This window comes from Salmo trutta, chromosome 19 (genome assembly GCF_901001165.1).
Source record: "Salmo trutta chromosome 19, fSalTru1.1, whole genome shotgun sequence".
NCBI classification, from domain to species: domain Eukaryota; kingdom Metazoa; phylum Chordata; class Actinopteri; order Salmoniformes; family Salmonidae; genus Salmo; species Salmo trutta.
In genome coordinates this window covers 40578058-40593445 of record NC_042975.1, presented here as the reverse complement: position 1 = coordinate 40593445, position 15388 = coordinate 40578058, and positions in this window count along the sequence as shown.

The following is a 15388-nucleotide window of genomic DNA, read 5'->3' as shown; positions in this document are numbered from 1 at the left end:
GCATTAAAGACTGCAGTGTGAACAGGGCTCTAGAGACTTACCCAAAAACACTCAAAGCTGTAATAGCTGCTAAAGGTGTTTTTAGCATGTATTAACTCAGATAATCAAAATATATTAGTGTTTCATTTTCATTCATTTGTAAAAAAAATTACAAAATAAAACCCACACACACACTTTGATATAACATAGTATTTTGTGTAGATCAGTGATAAAAAAACATTAAATCCCACTTTGTAACACAAAAATTGTGAAGAAGTCCAAGTGGGATGAATACTTATTATAGGCACTGTAGGCAGGTCCCAGACAAGGAAAAAAATGCCATTCTTTCCAGTAACAAATTTCACAGTGATTTTAACATCTTTATTGTTTACTGGTTAAATTGAAACATCAATTAAGATGGTGGACCACCTTGGACTTGGCCTCAAAATCAATATGGCGGACAAAGCTTTCAGTCGAGCTAAGACCGCTACACCAGACCCTGGTACTGTTTTATCCTTTTTCACTGTACTGTATAGTGTATAGTGTATAGTGTATAGTGTAGTTCAGATTTTATGATATTATGCATTTTTGTGTACAATACAAATTAAAATAGATATTATTGTGATTATTATGGTTAGTATTAGTATTATGATAAGTATTGTAAAGTATTGTATATCATTAAAATATTATACCATTGTTTGATGGTTTTGTGGTCAGTATTTACCTTTGAGATTGTGTTACTAAGGGATTATTTATGGCTACATTATCCACCTATTTTCAAATGCTTTTAAAACACAGAAGTCAAATGAGGAAACTATGGATACAACTTCCTCCGCGCTCATGTACGATCATAATTCATATGTGTAGAAATCCCTGCATCAGCATGTTTCTGTTAGCCGATACATCTTGACAAAATACAGTGCATTCGGAAAGTATTCAGACCCCTTGACTTAATCCACGTTGTTACGTTACAGCCTTATTCTTAAATGTATTAATTAAATTTAAAAAATATCATGCTCTTATTCTCCATGGACTTTACAGTGTCCCAAAACCTTTTGGAATTAGTGCTACAGGATGCAAATTTCTGTTTGAAAAAGCTAGTCTTAGCTTTCCTAACTGACTGTGTATATTGGTTCCTGACTTCCCTGAAAAGCTGCATATCGTGGGGGCTATTCGATGCTAATGCAAAATGCCACAGGATGTTTTTGTGCTGGTCAAGGGCAGTCAAGTCTGGGGTGAACCAAGGGCTATATATGTTTTTAATTTTACATTTTTTGAATGGGGCATGCTTATTTAAGATGGTGATGAAAGCACTTTTAAAAGCAACCAGGCATCCTCTACTGACGGGATGAGGTCAATATCCTTCCAGGATACCCGGGCCAGGCTAATTAGAAACGCCTGCTTGCTGAAGTGTTTTAGGGAGCATTTGAAAGTGATGAGGGGTGGTCATTTGACCGCGGACCCATTACGGACGCAGGCAATGAGGCAGTGATCACTGAGATCATGGTTGAAGACAGCAGAGGTGTATTTAGAGGGCAAGTTGGTCAGGATGATATCTAAGAGGGTGCCTATGGTTACGGATTTAGGGTTGTAACTGGTAGGTTCCTTGATAATTTGTGTGAGATTGAGGGCATCTAGTTTAGATTGTAGAATGGCCGGGGTGTTAAGCATATCCCAGTTTAGGTCACCTAACAGTATGAACTCTGAAGATAGATGGGGGGCAATCAATTCACATATGGTGTCCATGGCACAGCTGGGGGCCGAGGGGGGTCTTTAACACGCGGCAACGGTGAGAGACTTGTTTCTGGAAAGGTGGATTTTTAAAAGTAGAAGCTCGAGTTGTTTGGGCACAGACCTGTATAGTATGACAGAACTCTGCAGGCTATCTTTGCAGTAGATTGCAACTCCGCCCCCTTTGGCAGTTCTATCTTGTCGGAAAATGTTCTAGTTGGGGATGGAAATTTCAGGATTTTTGGTGGCCTCCCTAAGCCAGGATTCAGACACAGCTAGGACATCAGGGTTGGCGTAGTGTGCTAAAGCAGGGAATTAAACAAACTTAGGGAGGAGGCTTCTAATGTTAACATGCATGAGTTCAGTGTGTCAAATCGGAGGGCCTGTTGTCCGGACCTCTGGCAGTCACTATGGGGGTGCCACAGGGTTCAATTCTTGGGCCAACTCTTTTCTCTGTATACATCAATGATGTCGCTCTTGCTGCTGGTGAGTCTCTGATCCACCTCTACGCAGACGACACCATTCTGTATACTTCTGGCCCTTCTTTAGACACTGTGTTAACAACCCTCCAGACGAGCTTCAATGCCATACAACTCTCCTTCCGTGGCCTCCAACTGCTCCTAATTACAAGTAAAACTAAATGCATGCTCTTCAAAGATCGCTGCCTGCACCTGCCCGCCTGTCCTGCATCACTACTCTGGACGGTTCTGACTTAGAATATGTGGACAACTACAAATACCTAGGTGTCTGGTTAGACTGTAAACTCTCCTTCCAGACTCACATCAAACATCTCCAATCCAAAGTTAAATCAAGAATTGGCCTCCTATTTCGCAACAAAGCATCCTTCACTCATGCTGCCAAACAGACCCTTGTAAAACTGACCATCCTACCGATCCTCGACTTTGGCGATGTCATTTACAAAATAGCCTCCAATACCCTACTCAACAAACTGGATGCAGTCTATCACAGTGCCATCCGTTTTGTCACCAAAGCCCCATATACTACCCACCACTGCGACCTGTATGCTCTCGTTGGCTGGCCTTCGCTTCATAATCGTCGCCAAACCCACTGGCTCCAGGTCATCTACAAGACCCTGCTAGGTAAAGCCCCCCCTTATCTCCGCTCACTGGTCACCATAGCAGCACCCACCTGTAGCACGCGCTCCAGCAGGTATATCTCTCTGGTCCCCCCCAAAGCCAATTCCTCCTTTGGCCGTCTCTCTTTCCAGTTCTCTGCAGCCAATAACTGGAACGAACTACAAAAATCTCTGAAACTGGAAACACTTATCTCCCTCACTAGCTAAGCACCAGCTGTCAGAGCAGCTCACAGATCACTGCACCTGTACATAGCCCATCTATAATTTAGCCCAAACAACTACCTCTTCCCTTACTGTATTTCTTTATTTTCTTTATTTTATTTTGCTCCTTTGCACCCCATTATCTCTATTTCTACTTTGCACTTTCTTCTACTACAAATCTACCATTCCAGTGTTTTACTTGATATATTGTATTTACTTTGCCACCATGGACTTTTTTTGCCTTTACCTCCCTTATCTCACCTCATTTGATCACATTGTACATAGACTTATTTTTCTACTGTATTATTGACTGTATATTTGTTTTACTCCATGTCTAACTCTGTGTTGTTGTATGTTGTCGAACTGCTTTGCTTTATCTTGGCCAGGTCGCAATTGTAAATGAGAACTTGTTCTCAACTTGCCTACCTGGTTAAATAAAGGTGAAATAAATAAAAAAAAAGTAAAAAAAATTAAACCAAGGCTTTTATGGTTACAGTAGTCAACAAATGAGAGAGCCTGGGGAATGGGAGTGATGCTGGGGGCTGCAGGGCCTGGGTTAACCTCTACATCACCAGAGGAACAGAGGAGGAGTAGGATAAGGGTACGGCTAAAGGTTATAAGAACTGGTCGTCTAGTGCGTTCGGAACAGAGAGTAAAAGGAGCAGATTTCTGAGCGTGGAAGAATAGATTCAAGGCATAATGTACAGACAAGTGGAGGTAAACCTAGGCATTGAGTGACGATGAGAGAAGTTAAGTCTCTAAGAGGCACCAGTTAAGCCAGGTGAGGTCACTGCATGTGTGGGGGGTGGAACAACAGGGCTATCTAAGGCATATTGGGCAGGGCTTTAGGCTCTACAGTGAAATAAGACAATAATCACTAACCAAAACGGCAATAGATGAGGCATATTGACATTAGGGAGAGGCATGTGTAGCCGAGTGATCATAGGGTCCAATGAGTAGCAATAGATGAGTCAGGGAGGCGTTTCAGTCGTTGCTACTACGCTAGGCGGGCTGGAGACGGCGATTCAGACAACTAGCGGGCGGATGCAGATGGGCCTCCGGCGGCGTCGCAATGGAAGAGCCTGTTGAAGCCACCTCGGACAATTACGTCGGCAGACCAGTCGTGATAGATCGGCGGGGCTCCGTGTCAGCAGTAAAGGGTTCAGGCCAATTGGCAAAAGAGGTATTGTAACTGAAGAATTGGCTGGTGGACCTCTTCGGCTAGCCGGGAGATGGGCCTAGCTCGATGCTAGCTCAAGGCTAACTGGTGCTTGCTTCGGGACAGAAACATCAACCAGGAGTAGCCACTTGGATTGCAGCTAGCTAGCTGCGATGATCGAGTGTAAAGGTTCAGCGCTTGCGGTAGGAATCCAGAGATGTGGTAGAGAAAAATAAATCAGTCCGATATGCTCTGGATTGATATCGCACTGTGCAGACTGTCAGGTATTGGCTGAGCTGAGGCTGGCTGGTGTCCGAGCTAACGGTGAAGACCGCTAGCAGTGCTACTAATTACCAGCTAGTTAGCTGGCTAGCTTCTGATGGGGATCCGGTTCTAAAATATAAAAATAGCAGATCAGTACCACATTGGGTGAGGCGGGTTGCAGGAGAGTATATTCAGTCCGTAGATGGAAAGTAAGATTAAAATATATACGAAAAATATACAGAAAAAAACCCATCTTGGAACAATTAAGGCACACACCTTTGTATATAAGATCCCATAGTTGACAGTGGATGTCAGATCAAAAACCAAGCCATGAGGTTGATGGAATTGTCCAATGAGCTCCAAGACAGGATTGTGTTGAGGCACAGATCTGGGGCAGGGTACCAAAAAATGTCTGCAGCATTGAATGTCCCCAAGAACACAATGGCGTCCATCATTCTTAAATAGAAGAATTTTGGAACCACCAAGATTCTTCCTAGAGCTGGCCGCCCGGCAAAAACTGAGCAATCGGGGATAGGGGCTTGGTCAGGGAGATGACCAAGTACCCTATGGTCACTCTGACAGAGCTCCAGAGTTCCTCTGTGAAGATGGGAGTACCTTCCAGAAGGATAACCATCTCTGCAGCACTCCACCAATCAGGCCTTTATGGTAGAGTGGCCAGACGGAAGCCACTCCTCAGTAAAAGGCACATGACATCCTGCTTGGAGTTTACCAAAAGGCACCCAAAAGGACTCAGACCATGATAAACAAGATTCTCTGGTCTGATGAAACCAAGATTGAACTCTTTGGCCTGAATGCCAAGAGTCACGGCTGGAGGAAACCTGGCAACTTTGCTACAGTGAAGCATGGTGGTGGCAGCATAATGCTGTGGTGATGTTTTTCAGCGGCAGGGACTGGGGGATTAGTCAGGATCAAGGGAAAGATAAACAGAGCAAAGTACAGAGAAAACCTTGATGGAAAACTGCTCCAGAGCACTCAGGACCTCAGACTGGGACGAAAGTTATTCTTTCAACAGGACAATGACCCTAAGCACACAGCCAGGACCACACAGGAGTGGCTAAGGGACAAGTCTATGAATGTCCTTGAGTAGCCCAGCCAGAGCCCGGACTTGTACCCAATCAAACATCTCTGAAAATAGCTGTGCAGCGACGCTCCCCATCCAACCTGACAGAGCTTGAGAGGATCTGCAGAGAAAAATAGGAGAAACTCCCCAAATACAAGTGTGCCAAGCTTGTAGCGTCAATCCCAAGAAGACTCGAGGCTGTAATCGCTGCCGAAGGTGCTTCAACAAAGTACTGAGTAAAGGGTCTGAATACTTAAAGTACCAGACAAAAGTTTGGACAAACCTACTCATTTAAGGGTTTTATTTATTTGTAATATTGTCTACTTTGTAGAATAATAGTGAAGACATCAAAACTATGAAATAACACATATGGAATCATGTAGTAAACATAAAAGTGTTAAACAAATCAAAATATATTTTAGATTCTTCAAAGTAGCCACCCTTTACCTTGATGACAGCTTTGCACACTCTTGGCATTCTCTCAACCAGCTTCCCACATATGCTAAGCACTTGTTGGCTGCTTTCCCTTCACTTTGCGGTCCAACTCATCCCAAACCATCTCAATTTGGTTGAGGTTAGGTGATTGTGGAGTCCAGGTCATCTGATGCAGCACTCCATCACTCTTCTTCTTGGACAAATAGCCCTTACGCAGCCTAGAGGTGTGTTGGATTATTGTCTTGTTGAAAATCAAATTATCGTCCCACTAAGTGCAAACCAGATGAGATGGCATATCGCAGCAGAATCCTGTGGTAGCCATGCTGGTTAAGTGTACCTTACATTCTAAGTAAATCACAGACCGTGTCACCAGAAAAGCACCATCCCACCTCCTCCATGCTTCACGGTGGGAACCATACATGCGGAGATCATCCATTCACCTACTCTGCGTCTCACAGACACGGCGGTTGGAACCAAAAATCTCAAATTTGTACTCATCAGAAAAAAGGACAGATTTCCACCGGTCTAATGTCTATTGCTCGTGTTTCTTTGCCCAAGCAAGTCTCTTCTTATTATTGGTATCCTTTAGTAGTGGTTTCTTTGCAGCAATTCGACCATGAAGGCCTTATTCATGCAGTCTCTTCTGAACAGTTGATGTTGATATGTGTCTGTTACTTGAACTCTGTGAAGCATTTATTTGGGCTGCAATCCATATGGCTCCATCTTCTCCCATTGCCTGCCACTTGGCTTCCTCTCATCACCATATTTGGTGGTGAGTGGAAATGTCAGCCTGATGCTTCAGGTTACCATCATATTAATAGGCAGCATGCAGTAGAATACGTTAATCAGTTGATTGACAGGTGTAGGACTGTAGAATGATAAACTTTCCTCTAGTGTGGATGCTCACCAATGTTTTGTAGTTATGTAGACTATAGTTTATTATTATAGTTATCGTTATAGTTATTGGCTTGGTGGAGGCCCTTAACTCTTACACAACACGACTACCATTATTATCACATCAGAAATACTAATACTGGTAAGGTTGCTGGATCAAAACCCTGAGCTGACAAGGTAAAAATCAGGTGTTCTGCCCCTGAGCAAGGCAGTTAACCCACTGTTCCCTGGGTGCTGTAGATGTTGATTAAGGCAGCCCCCCACACCTCTCTGATTCAGAGGGGTTGGGTTAAATGCAGAAGATGCATTCAGTTGTACAGCTGACTATGTACCCCCTTTTCTCAAATGAAAAGGATAAATCCATAACACTGCTGAAGTTGTCAACACTTACTGAACCAGACCAATAAAAGTGACTAGTCTTGGTTTCTTTGAATATGTCACAGTTCTTTAAGGACTGGCAACAGGACAATTCTGTCAAATGCCAGATTCGCTGGCATTTGCCCAGTGGGCCTGTTGGGGGCCTCGAGGAAAGAAATGGGCATTTGCATTAGAAATGCTAGGACAATTTCTGGTCCCAATGTGTCCCTGTCTGGGACATTAGTTACTGACTGAGTTGAACTTCCTCAAGGAACTTGCAAACAGCTGGTAATTTGTTCCCTAATAATCATGGCAATTTTCACTAATGTACATATGTGTCTGTTGTGTTTTTAATCAGTCTATCAACCAATGACCCACCCTAGCAAAACAGCAGGCAGTATGACCCTTGGGACCTACTTTACTGCCTAAATGAGCATTAAACCTTCACTATGGGCTGTGGATAGCTGTGGATAGCATCATATCATGCTATGAATTGCATCAGATGAAGTTGTGGATGCCTTTGCCAGGGGATCTGCTTCTGTGATGTCAACTGAGTGTTATGGAATGTCAGATTTGCTTCATCTGAAGAGAGGAAGACCTGCTGTAAGTGGAGCATTTTGTGATATAAAGTTTACGGTAGAGCGTTGGACGGGTAACCGAAAGGTCGCTGATTCGAATCTCTGAGCCGACTAGGTGAAATATCTGTTGATGTGCCCTTGAGCAAGACACTTAACCCTAATCGCTCCTGTCAAATCACTGAGAGCCTTTTGACTGGCTGCATCACTGCATGGTATGGCAATCAAATCAAACCTTATTTGTCACATGTACTGAATATAACAAGTGTAGACCTTACCGTGAAATGCTTACTTACAAGCCCTTAACCAACAATGCAGTTCAAGAAATAGCACCGCCCTCAATCGCATGGCGCTACAGAGGGTGGTGCGGACAGCCCATTACATCCCTGGGGCAGAGCTCCCAGCCATCCAGGACCTCTATATCAGGCGGTGTGTAAGGAAGGCCCGGAAAATCGTTAAAGACTCCAACCACCCAAGCCATAGACTATTCTCTCTGCTTCCGCACGGCAAGCGGTACCAGTGCTTCAAGTCTGGCACCAACAGGCTCTTGAACAGCTTCTATCCCCAAGCAATAAGACTGATAAATAGCTAACAATAGCTATACGGACTATCAGAGTTAACCTTGTATCCTTATTGACCTTTTATTTGTATTTTTGAACTGTCTCTGTACACACTCACAGGACCCTACACACTCACAGGACCCTACACACTCACAAGACCCTACACACTCACAGGGCCCTACACACTCACTCACACATAATATGCATATACATTTTTACTGACTCTACACACACGTACACCCACTCACACACAAGCTGCTGCTACTGTGTTTATCTTATATCCTGTTGCCTAGTCCCCTTACCCCTACACATATCTAACTCCATCACTCAGGTATCCCTGCACATTGTAAATATGGTATTGGAACTGACCCTGTATATAGTATGCTTGCTTACTGACTTATTGTGTTCTTCATATTTCTTTCTAGTATTACATTGTTATTGATAATTGCATTGTTGGGTTTTGAGTTTGCAAGAAAGGCATTTCACTGTACTTGTGCATGTGACATTAAAACTTGAAGACTTTAAACTTAAAAACTTGAAAATCCAGCTTTATTTATGCAAAACATTTCAGACATGGAATGCCATGTATTGTGCTTCACAGAAGTTTATTTTTTTAAGTATGAAAATAAAAGCGGAAATATTTACTACACAACAAACATAAGAGAATAAAAAACAAAAGAATAACAGTAAATACTGAATGACTAAAAAGCCCCCTGAGGAAAAGCAAAGCTTAAAAGGTGTGTTTTAAGATCTCTTTTAAATATGTCCACAGTTTCGACCCCCCTCAGGTTCTCTGGCAGGCTGTTCCAGAGCCTGGGGGCATAGTAACTAAAGGCTACCTCTCCATGCCTCTTGGTCCTAGGCTTTGGGATAGTTAAAAGGCCAGTGCCAGAGGACCTGAGGGACCTACTGGATACACAACTTAAAAGCATGTCTGATATGTATTGGGCTGCACAATCGTGGATTGATTTAAACGTCACTGTAAGTTGTTCTGGATAAGAGCGTCTGCTAAATGACTAAAATGTAAAATGTGAAAATCTATTTCCTCAGCGTCTGAAGGAGGGGTTTGGAGTTGATCTGATTGACTGCAGTAAGAGACTTCATGAGTGCCTCCCACTTTGGGTGTGTCAATCCCTACTTTTCTTGGCTCCATGTTCCATTGCGTTTGATTCGCTTGTAATTTGTCCGCTTGTAACCCAGTCTCCTGAGTGCCACCCGTCAGGTATGTATTTTCAGTCATTGGATTCCATTGAACGTGGCAGTTGGCCTCTTCTGACACCTGTAAGGCTCTTAGTCTGGGCCAGGGTCTTGAATTATGTCACCACGGATGGTCGGGTGTGAGACAGATCAGCCGGAGGCTCATCACAGACACCTAGGTGGCAGAGGGGTTGTACTGCAATATTGAGGGAGCTAGCATGCAAGCATTTCACTGCACCTTTTATACATGCTGTAAACTGTGTATGTGATTAATAACATTTGATTTTATTTGATTATTGATTATGTACTGGGCTTTATGTGTGTGTTTGTGTCTGTGTAAGGGTGGGTACTGGGCCCTGTGTATGCATCTATCTGTTTACGGGTGGGTACTGGGCCCTGTGTGTGTGTCTGTCTGTGTAAGGGTGGGTACTGGGCTCCAGTGTGTCTAAGTGAGGGTAGGTACTGTGCCCTGTGTGTGTTTTTGTTTTCATATGTGTTGGGAAGACGTTTTCACCAGCCCCGTGTCTGTCTGTCTGCATGCGCTGTGTGTGTCTGTGTGGTCCAGTCTCCTCTGTCCCTGCCATTTGGAGCCTTTAAATGAGCGTATCTGTGAAGCCCTCTTTATTGTGGCTTAATCTGCAGGCAGTAGTGGCCACATTTCAAACTGAATACCTCCCTGTGGGGCCGTATCTAATTGGACAAATTTGCCCAGCAGGGAGGCACAGAAGAGAGAGAGATTTGATATATGGGAATAGAGGGCTGCAGGCTGCAACAGTTCCATCCACAGCCTGGCGGGCCCTTGTTGGGATGAGCTACAGGGGCTTAGTTGGGGACATCCGGTACCTAACCCTGATTAACCTGTCATTATTTTCAGTAGACTCTAGGAACTCTACTCTGCTCTCACAATAAACATATATTTACTTACTTCTGTACCCAGGCACCCAAATGGTGGAACAATCAAATGTCAGGACAGCTGAGTGTCTGCCCATCTTTTCTGAACATATCTGTAAACTTACTTCTTCACAAAGTGTCGCAATTAAATCACGCAATATGAATTTTGTGATCATGCCATGGGCTATTGCCATAGGCTCCCACACAAATATAAATTATACATTTCATCCATAGCCAGTTGTTATGAACATTTGTCTGTTATTCATTCAAAGTGTTGTGTTTCTGTGATACTCAGAGGCTGAGACATTGGTGATTAATATAATCTGGCATACTGGTACGACCTAAGATGTTCACCGATATGGGCAACGGTGCCATCAGACTTTTAGCTATAACTTTGGAACACTATGGGCTATCAACTCCGTTTCAATTGCATCTGAAAGATGAGACTTTCATCACTGAATGGAAGCAAAATATGTATTTACATTGTTGAGTTATTTTTTGGTTAAAGTGACTACCATGCCCCCCAGGGGCCAAATCTGGGCTGGTTTCAGATCTAACTCTTTTTAAGATACAGGCTGTACATCTACCTTTATGCCAAATTTCACAAAGATTACTATTGATTCCACAATTTCAGCTTAGCTGCCCACGTACCGCTACAAAATATAATGTATTTTTAATTCCTCCATATTAAAACAGAAATCATGGTAAATGTTTTTTTTTTTTTTTGGTAGCTTGTCAAAGTCCCAACATTTCCAAAGGATAAAAAAAGGGTTTCAAAATGATGACATTTTTGACCCCTTTGGTTCAGATTTTACCCCTGTTGGCGCTTTTAGGGTTAAGATAAATGCATTAACTGTAAATAATAAAATATTTACTTACTATGAATGTGATATGTGGTTGTCTCTCACCTAGCTATCTTAAAACTTCTTCGGGATCAGTGTCCCTTCCCTTGAGCTAATGTAGGCTAATGCGATTAGCGTGAGGTTGTAAGTAACAAAAAAAAATCCCAGGACATAGACATATCTGATATTGGCAGAAAGCTTAAATTCTTGTTAATCTAACTGCACTGTCCAATTTACAGTAGATATTATAGTGAAAGAATACCATGCTATTGTTTGAGGAGTGTGCACAATTTTGAACATGAAAAGTTATTAATAAACAAATTAGGCACATTTGGGCAGTCATGATACAACATTTTGAACAGAAATACAATGGTTCATTGGATCAGTCTAAAACGAGTTAAGTGTGCGTAAATGGAAGGTTATTACCTTTTTATGCACTTTTCTCTCTATGCGTATTCTGACCTTGAACTTCATTGATCCTTATTTTCTGAACCCCTTCTCTCAATGTATTCTAGTCTGTCGAACTAAAGGTATTCTGTATTTAAAGGGATGGCTTAAGATAAATGAAAACTCCATGAGAAAATCTGTTGGCCAGCAAGTGGGAAGGTTTGCAGCAGTTGAATTACATTTATTCAGCAATCGCAAGGGAATCACGCCTGAGAAGTAAGTAGCAAAGGCGTGCGAACGAATGGTATAATTTCCTAAGTTGGAATCAGGCCCTAACTTCAAATGACTCAAATGTTTAAAAAAAATCATTTCATGTGAAAAATGTTTGTTATATTAAGCACGCTATGATGTCCAGGGTTGTGGTCAACTCCATTTCAGTTTCAGTCAATTCAAAAAGGAAACCAAATTCTACGGGCTGCGAATTGCTAGTGACCTCGATATTGTCACAATACTTAGGTTCCAATACACTATGTATTTTCATTCCATTTGTAACATGATTATATACACTGCTCAAAAAAATAAAGGGAACACTTAAACAACACAATGTAACTCCAAGTCAATCACACTTCTGTGAAATCAAACTGTCCACTTAGGAAGCAACACTGATTGACAATAAATTTCACATGCTGTTGTGCAAATGGAATAGACAACAGGTGGAAATTATAGGCACCCCCAATAAAGGAGTGGTTCTGCAGGTGGAGACCACAGACCACTTCTCAGTTCCTATGCTTCCTGGCTGATGTTTTGGTCACTTTTGAATGCTGGCGGTGCTTTCACTCTAGTGGTAGCATGAGACGTAGTCTACAACCCACACAAGTGGCTCAGGTAGTGCAGCTCATCCAGGATGGCACATCAATGCGAGCTTTGGCAAGAAGGTTTGCTGTGTCTGTCAGCATAGTGTCCAGAGTGTGTAGGCGCTACCAGGAGACAGGCCAGTACATCAGGAGACGTGGAGGAGGCCGTAGGAGGGCAACAACCCAGCAGCAGGACCGCTACCTCCGCCTTTGTGCAAGGAGGAGCAGGAGAAGCACTGCCAGAGCCCTGCAAAATGACCTCCGGCAGGCCACAAATGTGCATGTGTCTGCTCAAATGGTCAGAAACAGACTCCATGAGGGTAGTATGAGGGCCCGATGTCCACAGGTGGGGGTTGTGCTTACAGCCCAACACCATGCAGGACATTTGGCATTTGCCAGAGAACACCAAGATTGGCAAATTCGCCACTGGCGCCCTGTGCTCTTCACAGATGAAAGCAGGTTCACACTGAGCACGTGACAGACGTGACAGAGTCTGGAGACGCCGTGGAGAACGTTCTGCTGCCTGCAACATCCTCCAGCATGACCGGTGTGGCGGTGGGTCAGTCATGGTGTGGGGTGGCATTTCTTTGGGGGGCCGCACAGCCCTCCATGTGCTCGCCAGAGGTAGCCTGACTGCCATTAGGTACCGAGATGAGATCCTCAGACCCCTTGTGAGACCATATGCTGGTGCGGTTGGCCCTGGGTTCCTCCTAATGCAAGACAATGCTAGACCTCATGTGGCTGGTGTGTGTCAGCAGTTCCTGCAAGAGGAAGGCATTGATGCTATGGACTGGCCCGCCCGTTCCCCAGACCTGAATCCAATTGAGCACATCTGGGACATCATGTCTCGCTCCATCTACCAACGCCACGTTGCACCACAGACTGTCCAGGAGTTGGCGGATGCTTTAGTCCAGGTCTGGGAGGAGATCCCTCAGGAGACCATCCGCCACCTCATCAGGAGCATGCCCAGGCGTTGTAGGGAGGTCGTACAGGCACGTGGAGGCCACACACACTACTGAGCCTCATTTTGACTTGTTTTAAGGACATTACATCAAAGTTGGATCAGCCTGTAGTGTGGTTTTCCACTTTAATTTTGAGTGTGACTCCAAATCCAGACCTCCATGGGTTGATAAATTGGATTTCCATTGATTATTTTTGTGTGATTTTGTTGTCAGCACATTCAACTATGTAAAGAAAAAAATATTTAATAAGATTATTTATTTCATTCAGATCTAGGATGTGTTGTTTAAGTGTTGCCTTTATTTTTTTGAGCAGTATATTTATATTGATTATGTGCCCAGTCCCATGTATCTGGACCTCTTTGCCCAACCACCTCAAGGAGACACAAACCCTCACTTCATTAAACATTTATTTAAAAAACAGTATTTCTTCTATGCTTTTTCCACAAGCTGTGCATTACCTTCCTTCCCCTACAACATGCAATCATAGATAAAAGGGGAAACCCAGACATGTCACATGGGCTATAAATCTGAAGCATCTGTTTAGAACTTTTTCTCACCACCAAATATGGTAATGAGAGGAAGTCCAGTGTCAGGAAGTGGGGGAGGATGGAGCAAGATAAAACTTGGCTGACATTTAACCAATTTTTTGTTTCTCCCCAATTTCGTGATATCCAAATGGTTGTTACAGTCTTGTCCCATCGCTGCAACTCCCCTACGGACTCGAGAGAGGCGAAGGTCAAGAGCCATGCATCCTCCAAAACACGGCCCTGCCAAGCCGCACTGCTTCTTGACATACTGCTCTCTTAACCCTGAATCCAGCCCCACCAATGTGGCAGAAGAAATATCGTACAACTGGTGACCGAAGTCAGTTTGCAGGCGCCCGGCTCGCCACAGGGCGTCGTTAGAGCGCGATGGGACAAGGAAATCCCATCCGGCCAAACCCTCCCCTAACTCGGACAACGCTGGACCAATTGTGTGCCGCCTCATGGGTCTCTTGGTCATGGCCGGCTGTGACACAGCCTGGGGTCAAACCCGGGGCTATAGTGTAAAATGTAAAAAAATGTCTATAGTGATGCAGTGCCTAAGACCGCTGTGCCACTCGGGACGCCCATTCTGCAAATGTTCTAATCGGTAAAACATTAGATCTCAATACAGTTTTCCGTTCTCAAAACTGTACTCTGTTACGAACAGAGTGCACTAGGTTTTGTAGACTTGACCCTTTCTAAAATGGTGTTGTTTCTAAGGAGTGCAAGGGCTAATTGAGTTATTGCACACGTGCTCTTCACAGAGTAGGCGTTCCCTAACGGAAATATGCAAATACATGCGCCAATAGGATCTCGCTAGCTCATGCTCGGCTCTGCCCACCTCCTTGGTTGTTCTGCCCACTATCAAAGATAGTACAGTATGAAGATGGGCAGAAACTTATTCTCCAGTAGAAGTCCCCAATCACGCTTGCAGGCAAAGTCCTGGCGACGCTAGCTAGCTAAGCTCATGCGCAAAAGGCTCTGCATTTCAGGAATCACAGCCACGTACCCCTGGTGCACTGTTCAATAATTTTGCTATTTAAATAATTCATTTTTTTATTTTAAAAAATCTCTGTTTTCGCCATTGCCCTTATTGGCTTCCATGCGTTTTGAAACGTGAGCTTGTCCAAGGCGTCGGACTTGAGCTTGGTTAGCGACAGTTGCTATCCACTGGAGCACTGTATTTGGTTGACCAAAAATCTGGGGCGAAAGGTCAATAGGATCTGTAAACATCCTGCGAGATCCAGATCTTTTCATAAGATCTGAGAGGTTGGATAAGGAGTACTTATTTTACTTGTTATGTGACCAACACAATACAGCTGCAAAGCATGAGATGTATGAGAGGTCAAAAGCCTTACAACATTGAGGTACACAAATATGGACCAGTGGCCGGCACAAC